Raw genomic sequence first — 22,921 nt, forward strand, 5'->3', positions numbered from 1 at the left:
GGCCTGTGGCTGGGAGTGGCTGGCTGGCTCCTGACAATCCACGATACGCAGGATGGTTCCCAGACCAGAGGTGGCACCAGTGCCAAGTCGGGCTAATTTGATGGTGCAAAGTGGCTCCTGCAATCTGCCATCCAGAAGCGCGGTAGCTTACTTTTGTTTGCCAGGGAAACGGGCTGAGGTTTTTGTTTGGGGGCCTGTGGCTGGGAGTGGCCAGCTGGCTCCTTAGAATCCACGATACGCAGGATGGTTCCCAGACCAGAGGTGGCACCAGTGCCAAGTCGGGCTGGTTTGATGGTGCAAAGTGGCTCCTGCAATCTGCCATCCTGAAGCGGGGTGGCATACTTTTGTTTGCCAGGGAAACGGGCAGAGCTTTGTGTCTGGGGCGTATGGCTGGGAGTGACCGGCTGGCTCCTGAAAAGCTGCGATAGGCAGGATGGTGACCAGACCCATGGTGGAACCAGTGCCAAGTTGGGCTGGTTTGATAGTACCAAGTGGTTCCTGCAATCTGCCATCAAAATGTTGGCAGGCGAGTTTTGTTTGCCAGGGAAAAGCGCCGTTGATTTTGTTTGGGGGCCTGTGGCTGGGAGTGGCCGGCTGGCTCCTTAGAATCCACGATACGCAGGATGGTTCCGAGACCAGAGGTGGCACCATTTCTAAGTTGGGCTAGTTTGATACCACAAAGTGGCTCCTGCAATCTGCCATCCAGAAGCGGGGCAGCTTACTTTTGTTTGCCAAGGAAACGGGCCGAGGTTTGTGTCTGGGGGCCTATGGCTGGGAGTGACCGGCTCGGTCGTGAAAAGCAACGATAGGCAGGATGGTGACCAGAGCCATGGTAGCACCAGTGCCAAGTTGGGCTGGTTTGATAGTACCAAGTGGCTCACACAATCTGCCATCAAAAAGTTGGCAGGCGAGTTTTGTTTTCCAGGGCAAAGCGCCATTGTGTTTGGGGGCTCTGGCTGGGAATGGCCGGCTGGCTCCTTGGAATCCACGATACGCAGCATGGTTCCCAGACTCAAGGTGGCACCAGTGCCAAGTTGGGCTGGTTTGATACTACCAAGTGGTTCCTGCAATCTGCCATCCAGAAGCACGGTAGCTTACTTCTGTTTGCCAGGGAAAAGGGCCGAGGTTTGTGTCTGGGGGCCTATGGCTGGGAGTGACCGGCTGGGAGTGACAGGCAGGATGGTGACCAGACCCATGGTGGCACAAGTGCCAAGTTGGGCTGGTTTGATAGTACCAAGTGGCTCCTGCAATCTGCCATCAAAAAGTTGGCAGGCGAGTTTTGTTTTCCCGGGAAAAGCGCCATTGTGTTTAAGGGCCTGTGGCTGGGAGTGGCCGGCTGGCTCCTTGGAATCCACGGTACGCAGCATGGTTCCCAGACCCAAGGTGGCACCAGTGCCAAGTTGTGCTTGTTTGATAGTACCAAGTGGTTCCTGCAATCTGCCATCCAGAAGCGGGGCAGCTTACTTTTGTTTGCCAGGGAAAAGGGCCGAGGTTTGTGTCTGGGTGCCTATGGCTGGGAGTGACCGGCTGGCACCTGAAAAGCTACGATAGGCACGATGGTTGTTTGTCTTTGGGGCTCCCGCCCCAAGTGGCTCCTGCAATCTGCCAACAAAAAGTTGGCAGGCCAGTTTTGTTTTCCAGGGAAAAGCGCCGTTGTTTGTGTTTGGGGGCCTGTGGCTGGGAGTGGCCCGCTGGCTAATTAGAATCCACGATACGCAGGATGGTTCCCAGACCAGAGGTGGCACCAGTGCCAAGTTGGGCTGGTTTGATAGTACCAAGTGGTTCCTGCAATCTGCCATCCTGAAGCGGGGCAGCTTACTTTCTTTTGTCAAGGAAACGGGCCGTGGTTTGTGTCTGGGGGCCTATGGCTGGGACTGACCGGCTCGGTCGTGAAAAGCTACGATAGGCAGGATGCTTCCCAGACCCATGGTGGCACCAGTGCCAAGTTGGGCTGGTTTGATAGTACCAAGTGGCTGCTGCAATCTGCCATCTAAAAGCGGGGTAGCTGAGTTTTGCTTGCCAGAGAAAAGGGCTGTGGTATGTGTTTGGGTCCTGTGGCTGGCAGTGGCCGGCTGGCTCCTGAAATTCCATGATACGCAGCATGGTTCCCAGACCCAAGGTGGCACCAGTGCCAAGTAGGGCTGGTTTGACAGAGTCAAGCGCCTCCTGCGATCTCCCATCCAGAAGTGGGGCAGCTGAGTTTTTTTTGCCTGTGAGTCGGGCCGTTGTTTTTGATTGGGGTCTGTGGCCGAGAGTGGTCGGCTGGCTCCTGACAATCCACAATACGCAGGATGGTTCACAGACCCAAGGTGGCACCAGTGCCAAGTCGGGCTGGTTTGATAGTACCAAGTGGCTCCTGTATCTGCCATCCTGAAGCGGGGCAGCTGAGTTTTGTTTGCCAGAGAAAAGGGCCGTGGTTTGTGTTTGAGGGCATATGGCTGAGGGTGGCCGGCTGACCCCTGAAAATCCACGATAGGCAGGATGGTTCCCAGAGCCACGGTGGCACCAGTGCCAAGTCGGGCTTGTTTGATAGTACTAAATAGCTCCTGCAATCTGCCATCCAGAAGCGGGGCAGCTTAATTTTGTTTGCCAGGGAAACGAGCCGAGGTTTGTGTCTGGGGGCCTATGGCTGAGAGTGACCGGCTGGCTCCTGAAAAGCTACGATAGGCAGGATGGTGACCAGACCCATGGTGGCACCAGTGCCAAGTTGGGCTGGTTTGATAGTACCAAGTGGCTCCTGCAATTACCATCAAAAAGTTGGCAGGCGAGCTTTGTTTTCCAGGGAAAAGCGCCGTTGTTTGTGTTTGGTGGCCTGTGGCTGGGAGTGGCCGGCTGGCTAATTAGAATCCACGATACGCAGGATGGTTCCCAGACCAGAGGTGGCACCAGTGCCAAGTTGAGCTAGTTTGATGGTGCAAAGTGGCTCCTGCAATCTGCCATGAAAAAGTTGGCAGGCGAGTTTTTTTTTCCAGGGAAAAGCGCCGTTGTTTGTGTTTGGTGGCCTGTGGCTGGGAGTGGCTGGCTGGCTCCTGACAATCCACGATACGCAGGATGGTTCCCAGACCAGAGGTGGCACCAGTGCCAAGTCGGGCTAGTTTGATGGTGCAAAGTGGCTCCTGCAATCTGCCCTCCAGAAGCGCGGTAGCTTACTTTGGTTTGCCAGGGAAACGGGCTGAGGTTTTTGTTTGGGGGCCTGTGGCTGGGAGTGGCCAGCTGGCTCCTTAGAATCCACGATACGCAGGATGGTTCCCAGACCAGAGGTGGCACCAGTGCCAAGTCGGGCTAGTTTGATGGTGCAAAGTGGCTCCTGCAATCTGCCATCCTGAAGCGGGGTGGCATACTTTTGTTTGCCAGGGAAACGGGCAGAGCTTTGTGTCTGGGGCGTATGGCTGGGAGTGACCGGCTGGCTCCTGAAAAGCTACGAGAGGCAGGATGGTGACCAGACCCATGGTGGAACCCGTGCCAAGTTGGGCTGGTTTGATAGTACCAAGTGGCTCACACAATCTGCCATCAAAATGTTGGCAGGCGAGTTTTGTTTTCCAGGGCAAAGCGCCATTGTGTTTGGGGGCTCTGGCTGGGAGTGGCCGGCTGGCTCCTTGGAATCCACGATACGCAGCATGGTTCCCAGACCCAAGGTGGCACCAGTGCCAAGTTGGGCTTGTTTGATACTACCAAGTGGTTCCTGCAATCTGCCATCCAGAAGCACGGTAGCTTACTTCTGTTTGCCAGGGAAAAGGGCCGAGGTTTGTGTCTGGGGGCCTATGGCTGGGAGTGACCGGCTGGGAGTGACAGGCAGGATGGTGACCAGACCCATGGTGGCACAAGTGCCAAGTTGGGCTGGTTTGATAGTACCAAGTGGCTCCTGCAATCTGCCATCAAAAAGTTGGCAGGCGAGTTTTGTTTTCCCGGGAAAAGCGCCATTGTGTTTAAGGGCCTGTGGCTGGGAGTGGCCGGCTGGCTCCTTGGAATCCACGGTACGCAGCATGGTTCCCAGACCAGAGGTGGCACCAGTGCCAAGTTGTGCTTGTTTGATAGTACCAAGTGATTCCTGCAATCTGCCATCCAGAAGCGGGGCAGCTTACTTTTGTTTGCCAGGGAAAAGGGCCGAGGTTTGTGTCTGGGGGCCTATGGCTGGGAGTGACCGGCTGGCTCCTGAAAAGCTACGATAGGCAGGATGGTGACCAGACCCATGGTGGCACCAGTGCCAAGTTGGGCTGGTTTGATAGTACCAAGTGGCTCCTGCAATCTGCCATCAAAATGTTGGCAGGCGAGTTTTGTTTTCCAGGGAAAAGCGCCGTTGTTTGTGTTTGGGGGCCTGTGGCTGCGACTGGACGGCCGGCTCCTTAGAATCCACAATAGGCAGGATGGTTCCCAGAGCCAAGGTGGCTCCAGTGCCAAGTCGGGCTGGTTTGATAGTACTAAATAGGTCCTGTAATCTGCCATCCAGAAGCGGGGCAGCTTAATTTTGTTTGCCAGGGAAACGGGCCGAGGTTTTTGTCTGGGGGCCTATGGCTGGGAGTGACCGGCTGGCACCTGAAAAGCTACGATAGGCAGGATGGTTGTTTGTCTTTGGGGCTCCCGCCCCAAGTGGCTCCTGCAATCTGCCAACAAAAAGTTGGCAGGCCAGTTTTGTTTTCCAGGGAAAAGCGCCGTTGTTTGTGTTTGGGGGCCTGTGGCTGGGAGTGGCCCGCTGGCTAATTAGAATCCACGATACGCAGGATGGTTCCCAGACCAGAGGTGGCACCAGTGCCAAGTTGGGCTGGTTTGATAGTACCAAGTGGTTCCTGCAATCTGCCATCCAGAAGCGGGGCAGCTTACTTTCTTTTGTCAAGGAAACGGGCCGTGGTTTGTGTCTGGGGGCCTATGGCTGGGACTGACCGGCTCGGTCGTGAAAAGCTACGATAGGCAGGATGCTTCCCAGACCCATGGTGGCACCAGTGCCAAGTTGGGCTGGTTTGATAGTACCAAGTGGCTGCTGCAATCTGCCATCTAATAGCGGGGTTGCTGAGTTTTGCTTGCCAGAGAAAAGGGCTGTGGTATGTGTTTGGGTCCTGTGGCTGGCAGTGGCCGGCTGGCTCCTGAAATTCCATGATACGCAGCATGGTTCCCAGACCCAAGGTGGCACCAGTGCCAAGTAGGGCTGGTTTGACAGAGTCAAGCGCCTCCTGCGATCACCCATCCAGAAGTGGGGCAGCTGAGTTTTTTTTGCCTGTGAGTCGGGCCGTTGTTTTTGATTGGGGTCTGTGGCCGAGAGTGGTCGGCTGGCTCCTGACAATCCTGACATTCAATACGCAGGATGGTTCACAGACCCAAGGTGGAACCAGTGACAAGTCGGGCTGGTTTGATAGTACCAAGTGGCTCCTGCAATCTGCCATCCAGAAGCGGGGCAGCGGATTATTGTTTGCCAGAGTAAAGGGTCGTGGTTTGTTTTTGGGGGCATATGGCTGGGAGTGGCCGGCTGGCTCCTTAAAATCCTCGATACGCAGGATGGTGACCAGACCCAAGGTGGCACCAGTGCCAAGTTGTGCTGTTTTTGTAGTACCAAGTGCGTCCTGCAATTTGCCATCCAGAAGAGGGGCAGTTGAGTTTTGTTTGCCAGAGTAATGCGCCGTGGTTTGTGTTTGAGGGCATATGGCTTAGACTGGCCGGCTGACCCCTGAAAATCCACAATAGGCAGGATGGTTCCCAGAGCCAAGGTGGCTCCAGTGCCAAGTCGGGCTGGTTTGATAGTACTAAATAGCTCCTGCAATCTGCCATCCAGAAGCGGGGCAGCTTAATTTTGTTTGCCAGGGAAACGGGCCGAGGTTTTTGTCTGGGGGCCTATGGCTGGGAGTGACCGGCTGGCTCCTGAAAAGCTACGATAGGCACGATGGTGACCAGACCCATGGTGGCACCAGTGCCAACTCGGGCTGGTTTGATAGTACCAAGTGGCTCCTGCAATCTGCCATCAAAAACTTGGCAGGCGAGTTTTGTTTTCCAGGGAAAAGCGCTGTTGTTTGTATTTGGGGGCCTCTGGCTGGGAGTGGCCGGCTGGCTAATTAGAATCCACGATACGCAGGATGGTTCCCAGACCAGAGGTGGCACCAGTGCCAAGTCGGGCTAGTTTGATGGTGCAAAGTGGCTCCTGCAATCTGCCATCCAGAAGCGGGGTAGCTTACTTTTGTTTGCCAGGGAAACGGGCTGAGGTTTTTGTTTGGGGGCCTGTGGCTGGGAGTGGCCAGCTGGCTCCTTAGAATCCACGATACGCAGGATGGTTCCCAGACCAGAGGTGGCACCAGTCCCAAGTCGGGCTAGTTTGATGGTGCAAAGTGGCTCCTGCAATCTGCCATCCAGAAGCGGGGCAGCTTACTTTTGTTTGCCAAGGAAACGGGCCATGGTTTGCGTCTGGGGACCTATGGCTGGGAGTGACCGGCTCGGTCGTGAAAAGCTACGATAGTCAGGATGATTACCAGACCCATGGTGGCACCAGTGCCAAGTTGGGCTGGTTTGATAGTACCAAGTGGTTCCTGCAATCTGCCATCAAAAAGTTGGCAGGCGAGATTTGTTTTCCAGGGAAAAGCGCCGTTGTTTGTGTTTGGGGTCCTGTGGCTGGCAGTGGCCGGCTGTCTCCTTAGAATCCACGCTAGGCAGGATGGTTCCCAGACCAGTGGTGGCACCAGTGCCAAGTTGGGCTGGTTTGATAGTACCAAGTGGTTCCTGCAATCTGCCATCCAGAAGCGGGGTAGCTTACTTTTGTTTGCCAGGGAAAAGGGCCGAGGATTGCGTCTGGGGGCCTATGGCTGGGAGTGACCGGCTGGCTCCTGAAAAGCTACGATAGGCAGGATGGTGACCAGACCCAAGGTGGCACCAGTGCAAAGTTGGGCTGGTTTGATAGTACCAAGTGGCTCCTGCAATCTGCCATCCAAAAGCGGGGCAGCTGAGTTTTGCTTGCCATAGAAAATGGCTGTGGTGTGTGTTTGGGTCCTGTGGCTGGCAGTGGCCGGCTGGCTCCTGAAATTCCATGATACGCAGCATCGTTCCCAGACCCAAAGTGGCACCAGTGCCAAGTCGGGCTGGCTTGACAGCATCAAGCGCCTCCTGCAATCTCCCATCCAGAAGTGGGGCAGCTGAGATTTTTTGCCTGTGAATCGGGCCATTGTTTTTGATTGGGGTCTGTGGCCGAGAGTGGTCGGCTGGCTCCTGACAATCCACAATACGCAGGATGGTTCACAGACCCAAGGTGGCACCAGTGCCAAGTCGGGCTGGTTTGATAGTACCAAGTGGCTCCTGCAATCTGCCATCCAGAAGCGGGGCAGCTGAGTTTTGTTTGCCAGAAGAAAAGGCTGTGGTTTGTTTTTGCGGGCCTATGGCTGGGAGTGGCCGGCTGAGCCCTGAAAATGCCCGATACGCAGGATGGTGACCAGAACCAAGGTGGCACCAGTGCCAAGTTGGGCTGTTTTTCTAGTACCAAGTGCGTCCTGCAATTTGCCATCCAGAAGAGGGGCAGTTGAGTTTTGTTTGCCAGAGAAAAGGGCCGTGGTTTGTGTCTGAGGGCATATGGCTGAGAGTAGCCCGCTGACCCCTGAAAACCACAATAGGCAGGATGGATCCCAGAGCCACGGTGGCACCAGTGCCAAGTCGGGCTGGTTTGATAGTACTAAATAGCTCCTGCAATCTGCCATCCAGAAGCGGGGCAGCTTAATTTTGTTTGCCAGGGAAACGGGCCGAGGTTTGTGTCTGGGGGCCTATGGCTGGGAGTGAACGGCTGGGTCCTGAAAAGCTACGATAGGCAGGATGGTGAAGAGACCCATGGTGGCACCAGTGCCAAGTTGGGCTGGTTTGATAGTACCAAGTGGCTCCTGCAATTACCATCAAAAAGTTGGCAGGCGAGTTTTGTTTTCCAGGGAAAAGCGCCGTTGTTTTTGTTTGGGGGCCTGTGGCTGGGAGTGGCCCGCTGGCTAATTAGAATCCACGATACGCAGGATGGTTCCCAGACCAGAGGTGGCACCAGTGCCAAGTCGGGCTAGTTTGATGGTGCAAAGTGGCTCCTGCAATCTGCCATGAAAAAGTTGGCAGGCGAGTTTTGTTTTCCAGGGAAAAGCGCCGTTGTTTGTGTTTCGGGGCCTGTGGTTGGGAGTGGCCGGCTGGCTCCTTAGAATCCACGATACGCGGGATAGTTCCCAGACCAGAGGTGGCACCAGTTCCAAGTCGGGCTGGTTTGATAGTAGCAAGTGGCTCCTGCAATCTGCCATCCAGAAGCGGGGTAGCTTACTTTTGTTTGCCAGGGAAACGGGCTGAGGTTTGTGTCTGGGGGCCTATGGCTGGGAGTGACCGGCTGGCTCTTGAAAAGCTACGATAGGCAGGATGGTTACCAGACCCAAGGTGGCACCAGTGCCAAGTTGGGCTGATTTGATAGTACCAAGCGGCTCCTGCAATCTGCCATCAAAAATTTGGCAGGCGAGTTTTGTTTTCCAGGGAAAAGCGCCATTGTGTTTGGTGGCCTCTGGCTGGGAGTGGCCGGCTGGCTCCTTAGAATCCACGGTACGCAGGATGGTTCCCAGACCAGAGGTGGCACCAGTGCCAAGTTGGGCTGGTTTGATACTACCAAGTGGTTCCTGCAATCTGCCATCCAGAAGCGGGGCAGCTTACTGTTGTTTGCCAGGGAAAAGGGCCGAGGTTTGTGTCTGGGGGCCTATGGCTGGGAGTGACCGGCTAGGTCCTGAAAAGCTACGATAGGCAGGATGGTGACCAGACCCATGGTGACACCAGTGCCAAGTTGGGCTGGTTTGATAGTACCAAGTGGCTCCTGCAATCTGCCATCAAAATGTTGTCAGGCGAGTTTTGTTTTCCAGGGAAAAGCGCCGTTGTTTTTGTTTGGGGGCCTGTGGCTGGGAGTGGCCGGCTGGCTCCTTAGAATCCACGATAGGCAGGATGGTGACCAGACCCATGGTGGCACCAGTGCCAAGTCGGGCTGGTTTGATAGTACCAAGTGGCTCCTGCAATCTGCCATCAAAAAGTTGGCAGGCGAGTTTTGTTTTCCAGGGAAAAGCGCCGTTGTTTGTGTTTGGGGGCCTGTGGCTGGGAGTGGCCGGCTGGCTCCTTAGAACCCAGGATACGCAGGATGGTTCCCAGACCCAAGCTGGCACCAGTGCCAAGATGGGCTGGTTTGATAATACCAAGTGGTTCCTGCAATCTGCCATCCAGAAGCGGGGCAGCTTACTTTCTTTTGTCAAGGAAACGGGCTGTGGTTTGTGTCTGGGGGCCTATGGCTGGGACTGACCGGCTCGGTCGTGAAAAGCTACGATAGGCAGGATGGTTACCAGAGCCATGGTGACACCAGTGCCAAGTTGGGCTGGTTTGATAGTACCAAGTGGCTCCTGCAATCTGCCATCTAAAAGCGGGGTAGCTGAGTTTTGCTTGCCAGAGAAAAGGGCCGTGGTATGTGTTTGGGTCCTGTGGCTGGCAGTGGCCGGCTGGCTCCTGAAATTCCATGATACGCAGCATGGTTCCCAGACCCAAGGTGGCACCAGTGCCAAGTAGGGCTGGTTTGACAGAGTCAAGCGCCTCCTGCAATCTCCCATCCAGAAGTGGGGCAGCTGAGTTTTTTTTGCCTGTGAATCGGGCCGTTGTTTTTGATTGGGGACTGTGGCCGAGAGTGGTCGGCTGGCTCCTGACAATCCACAATACGCAGGATGGTTCACAGACCCAAGGTGGCACCAGGGCCAAGTCGGGCTGGTTTGATAGTACCAAGTGGCTCCTGCAATCTGCCATCCAGAAGCGGGGCAGCGGATTTTTGTTTGCCAGAAGAAAGGGCCGTGGCTTGTTTTTGGGGGCATATGGCTGGGAGTGGCCGGCTGGCTCCTTAAAATCCTCGATACGCAGGATGGTGACCAGACCCAAGGTGGCACCAGTGACAAGTTGTGCTGTTTTTGTAGTACCAAGTGCGTCCTGCAATTTGCCATCCAGAAGAGGGGCAGTTGGGTTTTGTATGCCAGAGAAAAGCGACGTGGTTTGTGTTTGAGGGCATATGGCTGAGACTGGCCGGCTGACCCATGAAGATCCACAATAGGCAGGATGGTTCCCAGAGCCAAGGTGGCTCCAGTGCCAAGTCAGGCTGGTTTGATAGTACTAAATAGCTCCTGCAATCTGCCATCCAGAAGCGGGGCAGCTTAATTTTGCTTGCCAGGGAAACGGGCCGAGGTTTTTGTCTGGGGGCCTATGGCTGGGAGTGACCGCCTGGCTCCTGGAAAGCTACGATAGGCAGGATGGTGACCAGACGCATGGTGGCACCAGTGCCAAGTCGGGCTGGTTTGATAGTACCAAGTGGCTCCTGCAATCTGCCAACAAAAAGTTGGCAGGCGAGTTTTGTTTTCCAGGGAAAACGCCGTTGTTTGTGTTTGGGGGCCTGTGGCTGGGAGTGGCCGGCTGGCTAATTAGAATCCACGATACGCAGGATGGTTCCCAGACCAGAGGTGGCACCACTGCCAAGTCGGGCAAGTTTGATGGTGCAAAGTGGCTCCTGCAATCTGCCATCCAGAAGCGGGGTAGCTTACTTTTGTTTGCCAGGGAAACGGGCTGAGGTTTTTGTTTGGGGGCCTGTGGCTGGGAGGGGCCAGCTGGCTCCTTAGAATCCACGATACGCAGGATGGTTCCCAGACCAGAGGTGGCACCAGTGCCAAGTCGGGCTGGTTTGATGGTGCAAAGTGGCTCCTGCAATCTGCCATCCTGAAGCGGGGTAGCATACTTTTGTTTGCCAGGGAAAAGGGCAGAGCTTTGTGTCTGGGGCGTATGGCGGGGAGTGACCGGCTGGCTCCTGAAAAGCTACGATAGGCAGGATGGTTACCAGACCCATGGTGGAACCAGTGCCAAGTTGGGCTGGTTTGATAGTACCAAGTGGTTCCTGCAATCTGCCATCAAAATGTTGGCAGGCGAGTTTTGTTTTCCAGGGAAAAGCGCCGTTGTTTGTGTTTGGGGTCCTGTGGCTGGGAGTGGCCGGCTGGCTCCTTAAAATCCACGATACGCAGGATGGTTCCGAGACCAGTGGTGGCACCAGTTCTAAGTTGGGCTGGTTTGATACCACAAAGTGCCTCCTGCAATCTGCCATCCAGAAGCGGGGCAGCTTACTTTTGTTTGCCAAGGAAACGGGCCGTGGTTTGTGTCTGGGGGCTATGGCTGGGAGTGACCGGCTCGGTCGTGAAAAGCTACGATAGGCAGGATGGTGACCAGACCCAAGCTGGCACCAGTGCCAGGTTGGGCTGGTTGGATAGTACCAAGTGGCTCCTGCAATCTGCCATCCAGAAGAGGGGCAGCTTACTTTTTTTTGCCAAGGAAACGGGCCGTGGTTTGTGTCTGGGTGCCTATGGCTGGGAGTGACCGGCTCGGTCGTGAAAAGCTACGATAGGCAGGATGGTTACCAGACCCATGGTGGCACCAGTGCCAAGTTGGGCTGGTTTGATAGTACCAAGTGGCTCCTGCAATCTGCCATCAAAATGTTGGCAGGCGAGTTTTGTTTTCCAGGGAAAAGCGCCGTTGTTTGTGTTTGGGGGCCTGTGGCTGGCAGTGGCCGGCTGTCTCCTTAGAATCCACGCTAGGCAGGATGGTTCCCAGACCAGTGGTGGCACCAGTGCCAAGATGGGCTGGTTTCATAGTAACAAGTGCGTCCTGCAATCTTCTATCTAGAAGCGGGGCAGCTTACTTTTGTTTGCCAGGGAAACGGGCCGAGGATTGCGTCTGGGGGCCTATGGCGGGGAGTGACCGGCTGGCTCCTGAAAAGCTACGATAGGCAGGATGGTGACCAGACCCAAGGTGGCACCAGTGCCAAGTTGGGCTGGTTTGATAGTACCAAGTGGCTCCTGCAATCTGCCATCGAAAAGCGGGGCAGCTGAGTTTTGCTTGCCATAGAAAATGGCTGTGGTGTGTGTTTGGGTCCTGTGGCTGGCAGTGGCCGGCTGGCTCCTGAAATTCCATGATACGCAGCATCGTTCCCAGACTCAAAGTGGCACCAGTGCCAAGTCGGGCTGGTTTGTCAGCATCAAGCGCCTCCTGCAATCTCCCATCCAGAAGTGGGGCAGCTGAGTTTATTTTGCCTGTGAATCGGGCCGTTGTTTTTGATTGGGGTCTGTGGCCGAGAGTGGTCGGCTGGCTCCTGACAATCCACAATACGCAGGATGGTTCACAGACCCAAGGTGGCACCAGTGCCAAGTCGGGCTGGTTTGATAGTACCAAGTGGCTCCTGCAATCTGCCATCCTGAAGCGGGGCAGCTGAGTTTTGTTTGCCAGAGAAAAGGGCCGTGGTTTGTGTTTGAGGGCATATGGCTGAGAGTGGCCGGCTGACCCCTGAAAATCCACGATAGGCAGGATGGTTCCCAGAGCCACGGTGGCACCAGTGCCAAGTCGGGCTTGTTTGATAGTACTAAATAGCTCCTGCAATCTGCCATCCAGAAGCGGGGCAGCTTAATTTTGTTTGCCAGGGAAACGAGCCGAGGTTTGTGTCTGGGGGCCTATGGCTGAGAGTGACCGGCTGGCTCCTGAAAAGCTACGATAGGCAGGATGGTGACCAGACCCATGGTGGCACCAGTGCCAAGTTGGGCTGGTTTGATAGTACCAAGTGGCTCCTGCAATTACCATCAAAAAGTTGGCAGGCGAGCTTTGTTTTCCAGGGAAAAGCGCCGTTGTTTGTGTTTGGTGGCCTGTGGCTGGGAGTGGCCGGCTGGCTAATTAGAATCCACGATACGCAGGATGGTTCCCAGACCAGAGGTGGCACCAGTGCCAAGTTGAGCTAGTTTGATGGTGCAAAGTGCCTCCTGCAATCTGCCATGAAAAAGTTGGCAGGCGAGTTTTTTTTTCCAGGGAAAAGCGCCGTTGTTTGTGTTTGGTGGCCTGTGGCTGGGAGTGGCTGGCTGGCTCCTGACAATCCACGATACGCAGGATGGTTCCCAGACCAGAGGTGGCACCAGTGCCAAGTCGGGCTAATTTGATGGTGCAAAGTGGCTCCTGCAATCTGCCATCCAGAAGCGCGGTAGCTTATTTTGTTTGCCAGGGAAACGGGCTGAGGTTTTTGTTTGGGGGCCTGTGGCTGCGAGTGGCCAGCTGGCTCCTTAGAATCCACGATACGCAGGATGGTTCCCAGACCAGAGGTGGCACCAGTGCCAAGTCGGGCTGGTTTGATGGTGCAAAGTGGCTCCTGCAATCTGCCATCCTGAAGCGGGGTGGCATACTTTTGTTTGCCAGGGAAACGGGCAGAGCTTTGTGTCTGGGGCGTATGGCTGGGAGTGACCGGCTGGCTCCTGAAAAGCTGCGATAGGCAGGATGGTGACCAGACCCATGGTGGAACCAGTGCCAAGTTGGGCTGGTTTGATAGTACCAAGTGGTTCCTGCAATCTGCCATCAAAATTTTGGCAGGCGAGTTTTGTTTGCCAGGGAAAAGCGCCGTTGATTTTGTTTGGGGGCCTGTGGCTGGGAGTGGCCGGCTGGCTCCTTAGAATCCACGATACGCAGGATGGTTCCGAGACCAGAGGTGGCACCATTTCTAAGTTGGGCTAGTTTGATACCACAAAGTGGCTCCTGCAATCTGCCATCCAGAAGCGGGGCAGCTTACTTTTGTTTGCCAAGGAAACGGGCCGTGGTTTGTGTCTGGGGGCCTATGGCTGGGAGTGACCGGCTCGGTCGTGAAAAGCAACGATAGGCAGGATGGTGACCAGAGCCATGGTAGCACCAGTGCCAAGTTGGGCTGGTTTGATAGTACCAAGTGGCTCACACAATCTGCCATCAAAAAGTTGGCAGGCGAGTTTTGTTTTCCAGGGCAAAGCGCCATTGTGTTTGGGGGCTCTGGCTGGGAATGGCCGGCTGGCTCCTTGGAATCCACGATACGCAGCATGGTTCCCAGACTCAAGGTGGCACCAGTGCCAAGTTGGGCTTGTTTGATACTACCAAGTGGTTCCTGCAATCTGCCATCCAGAAGCACGGTAGCTTACTTCTGTTTGCCAGGGAAAAGGGCTGAGGATTGTGTCTGGGGGCCTATGGCTGGGAGTGACCGGCTGGGAGTGACAGGCAGGATGGTGACCAGACCCATGGTGGCACAAGTGCCAAGTTGGGCTGGTTTGATAGTACCAAGTGGCTCCTGCAATCTGCCATCAAAAAGTTGGCAGGCGAGTTTTATTTTCCCGGGAAAAGCGCCATTGTGTTTAAGGGCCTGTGGCTGGGAGTGGCCGGCTGGCTCCTTGGAATCCACGGTACGCAGCATGGTTCCCAGACCCAAGGTGGCACCAGTGCCAAGTTGTGCTTGTTTGATAGTACCAAGTGGTTCCTGCAATCTGCCATCCAGAAGCGGGGCAGCTTACTTTTGTTTGCCAGGGAAAAGGGCCGAGGTTTGTGTCTGGGTGCCTATGGCTGGGAGTGACCGGCTGGCTCCTGAAAAGCTACGATAGGCAGGATGGTGACCAGACCCATGGTGGCACCAGTGCCAAGTTGGGCTGGTTTGATAGTACCAAGTGGCTCCTGCAATCTGCCATCAAAATGTTGGCAGGCGAGTTTTGTTTTCCAGGGAAAAGCGCCGTTGTTTGTGTTTGGGGGCCTGTGGCTGCGAGTGGACGGCTGGCTCCTTAGAATCCACAATAGGCAGGATGGTTCCCAGACCAGAGGTGGCTCCAGTGCCAAGTCGGGCTGGTTTGATAGTACTAAATAGGTCCTGTAATCTGCCATCCAGAAGCGGGGCAGCTTAATTTTGTTTGCCAGGGAAACGGGCCGAGGTTTTTGTCTGGGGGCCTATGGCTGGGAGTGACCGGCTGGCACCTGAAAAGCTACGATAGGCACGATGGTTGTTTGTCTTTGGGGCTCCCGCCCCAAGTGGCTCCTGCAATCTGCCAACAAAAAGTTGGCAGGCCAGTTTTGTTTTCCAGGGAAAAGCGCCGTTGTTTGTGTTTGGGGGCCTGTGGCTGGGAGTGGCCCGCTGGCTAATTAGAATCCACGATACGCAGGATGGTTCCCAGACCAGAGGTGGCACCAGTGCCAAGTTGGGCTGGTTTGATAGTACCAAGTGGTTCCTGCAATCTGCCATCCTGAAGCGGGGCAGCTTACTTTCTTTTGTCAAGGAAACGGGCCGTGGTTTGTGTCTGGGGGCCTATGGCTGGGACTGACCGGCTCGGTCGTGAAAAGCTACGATAGGCAGGATGCTTCCCAGACCCATGGTGGCACCAGTGCCAAGTTGGGCTGGTTTGATAGTACCAAGTGGCTGCTGCAATCTGCCATCTAAAAGCGGGGTAGCTGAGTTTTGCTTGCCAGAGAAAAGGGCTGTGGTATGTGTTTGGGTCCTGTGGCTGGCAGTGGCCGGCTGGCTCCTGAAATTCCATGATACGCAGCATGGTTCCCAGACCCAAGGTGGCACCAGTGCCAAGTAGGGCTGGTTTGACAGAGTCAAGCGCCTCCTGCGATCTCCCATCCAGAAGTGGGGCAGCTGAGTTTTTTTTGCCTGTGAGTCGGGCCGTTGTTTTTGATTGGGGTCTGTGGCCGAGAGTGGTCGGCTGGCTCCTGACAATCCACAATACGCAGGATGGTTCACAGACCCAAGGTGGCACCAGTGCCAAGTCAGGCTGGTTTGATAGTACCAAGTGGCTCCTGTATCTGCCATCCTGAAGCGGGGCAGCTGAGTTTTGTTTGCCAGAGAAAAGGGCCGTGGTTTGTGTTTGAGGGCATATGGCTGAGGGTGGCCGGCTGACCCCTGAAAATCCACGATAGGCAGGATGGTTCCCAGAGCCACGGTGGCACCAGTGCCAAGTCGGGCTTGTTTGATAGTACTAAATAGCTCCTGCAATCTGCCATCCAGAAGCGGGGCAGCTTAATTTTGTTTGCCAGGGAAACGAGCCGAGGTTTGTGTCTGGGGGCCTATGGCTGAGAGTGACCGGCTGGCTCCTGAAAAGCTACGATAGGCAGGATGGTGACCAGACCCATGGTGGCACCAGTGCCAAGTTGGGCTGGTTTGATAGTACCAAGTGGCTCCTGCAATTACCATCAAAAAGTTGGCAGGCGAGCTTTGTTTTCCAGGGAAAAGCGCCGTTGTTTGTGTTTGGTGGCCTGTGGCTGGGAGTGGCCGGCTGGCTAATTAGAATCCACGATACGCAGGATGGTTCCCAGACCAGAGGTGGCACCAGTGCCAAGTTGAGCTAGTTTGATGGTGCAAAGTGGCTCCTGCAATCTGCCATGAAAAAGTTGGCAGGCGAGTTTTTTTTTCCAGGGAAAAGCGCCGTTGTTTGTGTTTGGTGGCCTGTGGCTGGGAGTGGCTGGCTGGCTCCTGACAATCCACGATACGCAGGATGGTTCCCAGACCAGAGGTGGCACCAGTGCCAAGTCGGGCTAGTTTGATGGTGCAAAGTGGCTCCTGCAATCTGCCATCCAGAAGCGCGGTAGCTTACTTTGGTTTGCCAGGGAAACGGGCTGAGGTTTTTGTTTGGGGGCCTGTGGCTGGGAGTGGCCAGCTGGCTCCTTAGAATCCACGATACGCAGGATGGTTCCCAGACCAGAGGTGGCACCAGTGCCAAGTCGGGCTAGTTTGATGGTGCAAAGTGGCTCCTGCAATCTGCCATCCTGAAGCGGGGTGGCATACTTTTGTTTGCCAGGGAAACGGGCAGAGCTTTGTGTCTGGGGCGTATGGCTGGGAGTGACCGGCTGGCTCCTGAAAAGCTACGAGAGGCAGGATGGTGACCAGACCCATGGTGGAACCCGTGCCAAGTTGGGCTGGTTTGATAGTACCAAGTGGCTCACACAATCTGCCATCAAAATGTTGGCAGGCGAGTTTTGTTTTCCAGGGCAAAGCGCCATTGTGTTTGGGGGCTCTGGCTGGGAGTGGCCGGCTGGCTCCTTGGAATCCACGATACGCAGCATGGTTCCCAGACCCAAGGTGGCACCAGTGCCAAGTTGGGCTTGTTTGATACTACCAAGTGGTTCCTGCAATCTGCCATCCAGAAGCACGGTAGCTTACTTCTGTTTGCCAGGGAAAAGGGCCGAGGTTTGTGTCTGGGGGCCTATGGCTGGGAGTGACCGGCTGGGAGTGACAGGCAGGATGGTGACCAGACCCATGGTGGCACAAGTGCCAAGTTGGGCTGGTTTGATAGTACCAAGTGGCTCCTGCAATCTGCCATCAAAAAGTTGGCAGGCGAGTTTTGTTTTCCCGGGAAAAGCGCCATTGTGTTTAAGGGCCTGTGGCTGGGAGTGGCCGGCTGGCTCCTTGGAATCCACGGTACGCAGCATGGTTCCCAGACCAGAGGTGGCACCAGTGCCAAGTTGTGCTTGTTTGATAGTACCAAGTGATTCCTGCAATCTGCCATCCAGAAGCGGGGCAGCTTACTTTTGTTTGCCAGGGAAAAGGGCCGAGGTTTGTGTCTGGGGGCCTATGGCTGGGAGTGACCGGCTGGCTCCTGAAAAGCTACGATAGGCAGGATGGTGACCAGACCCATGGTGGCACCAGTGCCAAGTTGGGCTGGTTTGATAGTACCAAGTGGCTCCTGCAATCTGCCATCAAAATGTTGGCAGGCGAGTTTTGTTTTCCAGGGAAAAGCGCCGTTGTTTGTGTTTGGGGGCCTGTGGCTGCGACTGGACGGCCGGCTCCTTAGAATCCACAATAGGCAGGATGGTTCCCAGAGCCAAGGTGGCTCCAGTGCCAAGTCGGGCTGGTTTGATAGTACTAAATAGGTCCTGTAATCTGCCATCCAGAAGCGGGGCAGCTTAATTTTGTTTGCCAGGGAAACGGGCCGAGGTTTTTGTCTGGGGGCCTATGGCTGGGAGTGACCGGCTGGCACCTGAAAAGCTACGATAGGCAGGATGGTTGTTTGTCTTTGGGGCTCCCGCCCCAAGTGGCTCCTGCAATCTGCCAACAAAAAGTTGGCAGGCCAGTTTTGTTTTCCAGGGAAAAGCGCCGTTGTTTGTGTTTGGGGGCCTGTGGCTGGGAGTGGCCCGCTGGCTAATTAGAATCCACGATACGCAGGATGGTTCCCAGACCAGAGGTGGCACCAGTGCCAAGTTGGGCTGGTTTGATAGTACCAAGTGGTTCCTGCAATCTGCCATCCAGAAGCGGGGCAGCTTACTTTCTTTTGTCAAGGAAACGGGCCGTGGTTTGTGTCTGGGGGCCTATGGCTGGGACTGACCGGCTCGGTCGTGAAAAGCTACGATAGGCAGGATGCTTCCCAGACCCATGGTGGCACCAGTGCCAAGTTGGGCTGGTTTGATAGTACCAAGTGGCTGCTGCAATCTGCCATCTAAAAGCGGGGTAGCTGAGTTTTGCTTGCCAGAGAAAAGGGCTGTGGTATGTGTTTGGGTCCTGTGGCTGGCAGTGGCCGGCTGGCTCCTGAAATTCCATGATACGCAGCATGGTTCCCAGACCCAAGGTGGCACCAGTGCCAAGTAGGGCTGGTTTGACAGAGTCAAGCGCCTCCTGCGATCTCCCATCCAGAAGTGGGGCAGCTGAGTTTTTTTTGCCTGTGAGTCGGGCCGTTGTTTTTGATTGGGGTCTGTGGCCGAGAGTGGTCGGCTGGCTCCTGACAATCCTGACATTCAATACGCAGGATGGTTCACAGACCCAAGGTGGAACCAGTGACAAGTCGGGCTGGTTTGATAGTACCAAGTGGCTCCTGCAATCTGCCATCCAGAAGCGGGGCAGCGGATTATTGTTTGCCAGAGTAAAGGGTCGTGGTTTGTTTTTGGGGGCATATGGCTGGGAGTGGCCGGCTGGCTCCTTAAAATCCTCGATACGCAGGATGGTGACCAGACCCAAGGTGGCACCAGTGCCAAGTTGTGCTGTTTTTGTAGTACCAAGTGCGTCCTGCAATTTGCCATCCAGAAGAGGGGCAGTTGAGTTTTGTTTGCCAGAGTAATGCGCCGTGGTTTGTGTTTGAGGGCATATGGCTTAGACTGGCCGGCTGACCCCTGAAAATCCACAATAGGCAGGATGGTTCCCAGAGCCAAGGTGGCTCCAGTGCCAAGTCGGGCTGGTTTGATAGTACTAAATAGCTCCTGCAATCTGCCATCCAGAAGCGGGGCAGCTTAATTTTGTTTGCCAGGGAAACGGGCCGAGGTTTTTGTCTGGGGGCCTATGGCTGGGAGTGACCGGCTGGCTCCTGAAAAGCTACGATAGGCACGATGGTGACCAGACCCATGGTGGCACCAGTGCCAAGTCGGGCTGGTTTGATAGTACCAAGTGGCTCCTGCAATCTGCCATCAAAAAGTTGGCAGGCGAGTTTTGTTTTCCAGGGAAAAGCGCTGTTGTTTGTATTTGGGGGCCTCTGGCTGGGAGTGGCCGGCTGGCTAATTAGAATCCACGATACGCAGGATGGTTCCCAGACCAGAGGTGGCACCAGTGCCAAGTCGGGCTAGTTTGATGGTGCAAAGTGGCTCCTGCAATCTGCCATCCAGAAGCGGGGTAGCTTACTTTTGTTTGCCAGGGAAACGGGCTGAGGTTTTTGTTTGGGGGCCTGTGGCTGGGAGTGGCCAGCTGGCTCCTTAGAATCCACGATACGCAGGATGGTTCCCAGACCAGAGGTGGCACCAGTGCCAAGTCGGGCTAGTTTGATGGTGCAAAGTGGCTCCTGCAATCTGCCATCCTGAAGCGGGGTAGTATACTTTTGTTTGCCAGGGAAACGGGCAGAGCTTTGTGTCTGGGGCGTATGGCTGGGAGTGACCGGATGGCTCCTGAAAAGCTACGATAGGCAGGATGGTTACCAGACCCATGGTGGAACCAGTGCCAAGTTGGGCTGGTTTGATAGTACCAAGTGGCTCCTGCAATCTGCCATCCAGAAGCGGGGCAGCTTACTTTTGTTTGCCAAGGAAACGGGCCATGGTTTGCGTCTGGGGACCTATGGCTGGGAGTGACCGGCTCGGTCGTGAAAAGCTACGATAGGCAGGATGATTACCAGACCCATGGTGGCACCAGTGCCAAGTTGGGCTGGTTTGATAGTACCAAGTGGCTCCTGCAATCTGCCATCAAAAAGTTGGCAGGCGAGATTTGTTTTCCAGGGAAAAGCGCCGTTGTTTGTGTTTGGGGTCCTGTGGCTGGCAGTGGCCGGCTGTCTCCTTAGAATCCACGCTAGGCAGGATGGTTCCCAGACCAGTGGTGGCACCAGTGCCAAGTTGGGCTGGTTTGATAGTACCAAGTGGTTCCTGCAATCTGCCATCCAGAAGCGGGGTAGCTTACTTTTGTTTGCCAGGGAAAAGGGCCGAGGATTGCGTCTGGGGGCCTATGGCTGGGAGTGACCGGCTGGCTCCTGAAAAGCTACGATAGGCAGGATGGTGACCAGACCCAAGGTGGCACCAGTGCAAAGTTGGGCTGGTTTGATAGTACCAAGTGGCTCCTGCAATCTGCCATCCAAAAGCGGGGCAGCTGAGTTTTGCTTGCCATAGAAAAGGGCTGTGGTGTGTGTTTGGGTCCTGTGGCTGGCAGTGGCCGGCTGGCTCCTGAAATTCCATGATACGCAGCATCGTTCCCAGACCCAAAGTGGCACCAGTGCCAAGTCGGGCTGGCTTGACAGCATCAAGCGCCTCCTGCAATCTCCCATCCAGAAGTGGGGCAGCTGAGATTTTTTGCCTGTGAATCGGGCCATTGTTTTTGATTGGGGTCTGTGGCCGAGAGTGGTCGGCTGGCTCCTGACAATCCACAATACGCAGGATGGTTCACAGACCCAAGGTGGCACCAGTGCCAAGTCGGGCTGGTTTGATAGTACCAAGTGGCTCCTGCAATCTGCCATCCAGAAGCGGGGCAGCTGAGTTTTGTTTGCCAGAAGAAAAGGCCGTGGTTTGTTTTTGGGGGCCTATGGCTGGGAGTGGCCGACTGAGCCCTGAAAATGCCCGATACGCAGGATGGTGACCAGAACCAAGGTGGCACCAGTGCCAAGTTGGGCTGTTTTTCTAGTACCAAGTGCGTCCTGCAATTTGCCATCCAGAAGAGGGGCAGTTGAGTTTTGTTTGCCAGAGAAAAGGGCCGTGGTTTGTGTCTGAGGGCATATGGCTGAGAGTAGCCCGCTGACCCCTGAAAACCACAATAGGCAGGATGGATCCCAGAGCCACGGTGGCACCAGTGCCAAGTCGGGCTGGTTTGATAGTACTAAATAGCTCCTGCAATCTGCCATCCAGAAGCGGGGCAGCTTAATTTTGTTTGCCAGGGAAACGAGCCGAGGTTTGTGTCTGGGGGCCTATGGCTGGGAGTGACCGGCTGGCTCCTGAAAAGCTACGATAGGCAGGATGGTGAGCAGACCCATGGTGGCACCAGTGCCAAGTTGGGCTGGTTTGATAGTACCAAGTGGCTCCTGCAATTACCATCAAAAAGTTGGCAGGCGAGTTTTGTTTTCCAGGGAAACGCGCCGTTGTTTTTGTTTGGGGGCCTGTGGCTGGGAGTGGCCGGCTGGCTCCTTAGAATCCACGGTACGCAGGATGGTTCCCAGACCAGAGGTGGCACCAGTTCCAAGTCGGGCTTGTTTGATAGTACAAAGTGGCTCCTGCAATCTGCCATCCAGAAGCGGGGCAGCTTACTTTTGTTTGCCAAGGAAACGGGCCATGGTTTGCGTCTGGGGGCCTATGGCTGGGAGTGACCGGCTCGGTCGTGAAAAGCTACGATAGGCAGGATGATTACCAGACCCATGGTGGCACCAGTGCCAAGTTGGGCTGGTTTGATAGTACCAAGTGGCTCCTGCAATCTGCCATCAAAATGTTGGCAGGCGAGTTTTGTTTTCCAGGGAAAAGCGCCGTTGTTTGTGTTTGGGGTCCTGTGGCTGGCAGTGGCCGGCTGTCTCCTTAGAATCCACGCTAGGCAGGATGGTTCCCAGACCAGTGGTGGCACCAGTGCCAAGTTGGGGTGGTTTGATAGTACCAAGTGGTTCCTGCAATCTGCCATCCAGAAGCGGGGTAGCTTACTTTTGTTTGCCAGGGAAACGGGCCGAGGATTGCGTCTGTGGGCCTATGGCTGGGAGTGACCGGCTGGCTCCTGAAAAGCTACGATAGGCAGGATGGTGACCAGACCCATGGTGGCACCAGTGCCAAGTTGGGCTGGTTTGATAGTACCAAGTGGCTCCTGCAATCTGCCATCCAAAAGCGGGGCAGCTGAGTTTTGCTTGCCATAGAAAATGGCTGTGGTGTGTGTTTGGGTCCTGTGGCTGGCAGTGGCCGGCTGGCTCCTGAAATTCCATGATACGCAGCATCGTTCCCAGACCCAAAGTGGCACCAGTGCCAAGTCGGGCTGGTTTGACAGCATCAAGCGCCTCCTGCAATCTCCCATCCAGAAGTGGGGCAGCTGAGTTTTTTTTGCCTGTGAATCGGGCCGTTGTTTTTGATTGGGGTCTGTGGCCGAGAGTGGTCGGCTGGCTCCTGACAATCCACAATACGCAGGATGGTTCACAGACCCAAGGTGGCACCAGTGCCAAGTCGGGCTGGTTTGATAGTACCAAGTGGCTCCTGCAATCTGCCATCCAGAAGCGGGGCAGCTGAGTTTTGTTTGCCAGAAGAAAGGGCCGTGGTTTGTTTTTGGGGGCCTATGGCTGGGAGTGGCCGGCTGAGCCCTGAAAATGCCCGATACGCAGGATGGTGACCAGAACCAAGGTGGCACCAGTGCCAAGTTGGGCTGTTTTTGTAGTAACAAGTGCTTCCTGCAATTTGCCATCCAGAAGAGGGGCAGTTGAGTTTTGTTTGCCAGAGAAAAGGGCCGTGGTTTGTGTCTGAGGGCATATGGCTGAGAGTAGCCCGCTGACCCCTGAAAATCCACATTCGGCAGGATGGTTCCCAGAGCCACGGTGGCACCAGTGCCAAGTCGGGCTGGTTTGATAGTACTAAATAGCTCCTACAATCTGCCATCCAGAAGCGGGGCAGCTTAATTTTGTTTGCCAGGGAAACGAGCCGAGGTTTGTGTCTGGGGGTCTATGGCTGGGAGTGACCGGCTGGCTCCTGAAAAGCTACGATAGGCAGGATGGTGACC

The sequence above is a fragment of the Melospiza melodia genome, unplaced genomic scaffold, assembly GCF_035770615.1.
Source record: "Melospiza melodia melodia isolate bMelMel2 unplaced genomic scaffold, bMelMel2.pri scaffold_34, whole genome shotgun sequence".
Lineage (NCBI taxonomy): Eukaryota > Metazoa > Chordata > Aves > Passeriformes > Passerellidae > Melospiza > Melospiza melodia.